This window comes from Eptesicus fuscus, chromosome 12 (assembly GCF_027574615.1).
Source record: "Eptesicus fuscus isolate TK198812 chromosome 12, DD_ASM_mEF_20220401, whole genome shotgun sequence".
Classification (NCBI taxonomy): domain Eukaryota; kingdom Metazoa; phylum Chordata; class Mammalia; order Chiroptera; family Vespertilionidae; genus Eptesicus; species Eptesicus fuscus.
In genome coordinates this window covers 16899121-16902162 of record NC_072484.1, presented here as the reverse complement: position 1 = coordinate 16902162, position 3042 = coordinate 16899121, and positions in this window count along the sequence as shown.

Sequence of the window (3042 nt, the reverse complement as noted above, 5' to 3'; positions counted from 1 at the left end):
TGGGGAGCTCAAAAGTATAAATCGCAACATTGTGAAAGTCTGCCTTGAAGCAGGGGAACTGGGCTTTTGTACCCCATAACAGCCAGTACTGCCTGTGACCACCCCTGTGCCTTTGAGGCCTAGGGGAGGGGCATGAGAACTGTGTGGCAGCTCTCATGGCCCAAGGGATAAAGTCACAGGTGTGAGCCATTAGCAACAGCACCTGCAGCAGCTGTGGGACAGTAAAAGGGATCCCAGGGAATCTGGGCAGGTCACCAATAGCATCTGCTACAAAAGACAGCTAATTCTTTCCATGATTTATGACAAACCTTACAGTTGAATTTGCATACATACCTATCAGAACAACTGAAATGTACAATCGCACTGGCCAGGATGTTTCCCAAGTGCTGGTGAAGGCAGGGAGCGATCAGAACCATCTTGCATTGCTGGCTCAACCTCGTAGGAAAAATATTTGGCTGTACCTACTAAAGTTAAACATCTGATGAAACTATGACCAAGCAGTTGCCCTCCTCAAAGTATCCCCAATAGTTGTGACATCTATGTGTGGTGCCAGTTGGGGTACTGGAAATATTGAGGGGAACACTATGTAAAGTATATGATTGTCTAACCACTAAGCTGTACACCCAAAACCAATACATAATAATAATTTAAAAAGCTAAAAAAAATAGTATAGCCAATATACTATAAAAAATAGTAAATTTAAAAAGCTAAAAAAAATAGTATAGCCAATATACTATAAAAAAAATAGTATAGCCAATATACTAAATAACAGGACAGCCTAGACTTGCTTTACAAAGAAGTCTTTACAGAGCTGCTTTGGCTCACACGGAAGTCAGAGAAGAGGGGCCCTGGAGACAGGTTCAGGGGTTTAGCCTGGGATGACCTGCCACTGTGCATTGCTCCCGGGTTTGCAAGTTTCATGGGTCCCTTAGAGGTTAGGAAATTTGTGCCTTTGGGGGAAGGAGAGTGAGAAGAGAATGGCATGGGTGTGATCCCTGGAGGGAGAGCATTCTGGGACCTTCCTTCTCAAGGGTTTTGGGGGCTGGGTGTTTGGGGGAGGTCTTAGAGGAGAATCAATAGAATATTCATCAGCTTTGTGCTGATGTACCAAGGTGGGATTTATTCTCTTAATTTGTCTGTCCTTGGGTGTGGTTGGTAAATGGCAATTAATTGGATTTCTGTTGTCTGTCTCCCTGAGTGGGGTGTTCTGAGAGCTATTTGCCCTCTGGTTAGGGAGGAGAAGTGCAAACCATTTGCTCTTGGGTGTCTCTGGTTTAGGGAAGATGGAAATTACTAGGTGGCTGCAAACTGCTGCTTAACTACCTGTCTTAGTTTTCCTATTCCTGAAATTTTCCTAGCTTCTTACTATGCTATAGCAGACCTGTTTTGCTGTTCCCAAGGGAAAGGGATGAAGGTTAAGGCCTCTTAGATCAATGTGTCTTCCACAGCCAAGCCTTTATGGATCTCAAAAATGACCCTCAGCTATGTACTACAGGTAAACTAGATCTCTCTGTAATACAGAGCCTGAAAGAAAAATATACCCAGATGGAAAGAAACATTCAAAAAATGGATGAATGAATTTGGTAGTCCTTTGTCAACATCTGCCAATCCTTGACATATTCAAAATGACTGTCCTTGTTTTGCAAATAAAGTTTTTACAGAGCCAGAGGTGTGGCTCCAGAATATCAAAGCCCACTAAATCCTTTTTCCTCCCCCAAAACCTCCACTTGGCTCAAAATGCTTATAGATAATTGGCTTTCTGAAATCAATGTCCTCCTAGGACAGTGATGGCGAACCTATGACACGCGTGTCAGCACTGACACGCGTAGCCATTTCTGATGACACGCGGCCGCTGAGGCAGCCGCATGCCGAGGATGAAACATTTGCTGCTCCTGAGGATGAAACACTTGCGAAATAATGTTTTTTCCTCAAAGTGACACACTACCCGAGTTTTGCTCAGTTTTTTGGCGAAGTTTGACACACCAAGCTCAAAAAGTTGCCCATCACTGTCCTAGGAGAAGCTTGCATATCTTTCCCTATCCCTGGTCTTCAAGAACTCTTATCTGGGCCATCTGTTTTTATTTATTTTGTTGTTGTTAATCCTCACCTGAAGATATTTTTCCATTGATTTTTAGAGAGAGTGGAAGGGAGAGAGAGAGAGACAGAGAGAAAGAAACATCAATGTGAGACACATTGATTAGTTGCCTCCTGCACGCTCCAGGGATCGAGCCTGAAACCAAAGTATGTGCCCTTGACCGGAATTGAGTCTGGGACTCTTCAGTCTGCAGGCTGATGCTCTATCCACTGAGCCAAACCCACTAGGGTTGGGCCATCTTTTAAAATGAAAGTTTTAGGGAGGTAATCCTTATTGAAAAGAAAAAAAAAACACCTTAGCCATTTGAGCAGATCAATTAACTTATTTCAGCTGTTACACATTGATTGCTAGACATGTCTTAAGTTCACCTATTTTGGGCCTTTTATTACAGAAAAGCTAGAAAATACACTTGAAACTTAGTGACTGTTTTATACTTTATTAGAAACATGTCTTTCAAAAGTGTGAATGTGTTTGCCAATAAAGGAGACTGTTTCTAGAAGTTATAAAATCAGATGAATAAATAAAGTGTGATATATACATACAATATAATATTATTCAATCTTAAAAAAGAATGAAATTCTAATACATGCCAAAATATGGATGAATCCTGAAACATTATGCTACATGAAAAAAGCCAGATGTAAAAAATCAAATGTTGTACAGCTCTACTTATATGAGGTTCCTAGAGTAGGCAAATTTATAGAGACAGAAAGTATAATAGAAGTTATATGAGGGAGTTTAGTGGGGGGAGTATGGGGTATTATTATTTAATGATACAGAGTTTTTGTTTGAGATAATAAAAAGATTCTAGAAATAGATGGGATAATGATTACAAAACATTGTGAATGTATTTAATGTCACTCTTATTTACCACAATGAAAAGATAAAATATGAGCTAGTAGGGTTGAGAAGTCAATGCCAAATGAAATTTGTCAGAGGATGCACTT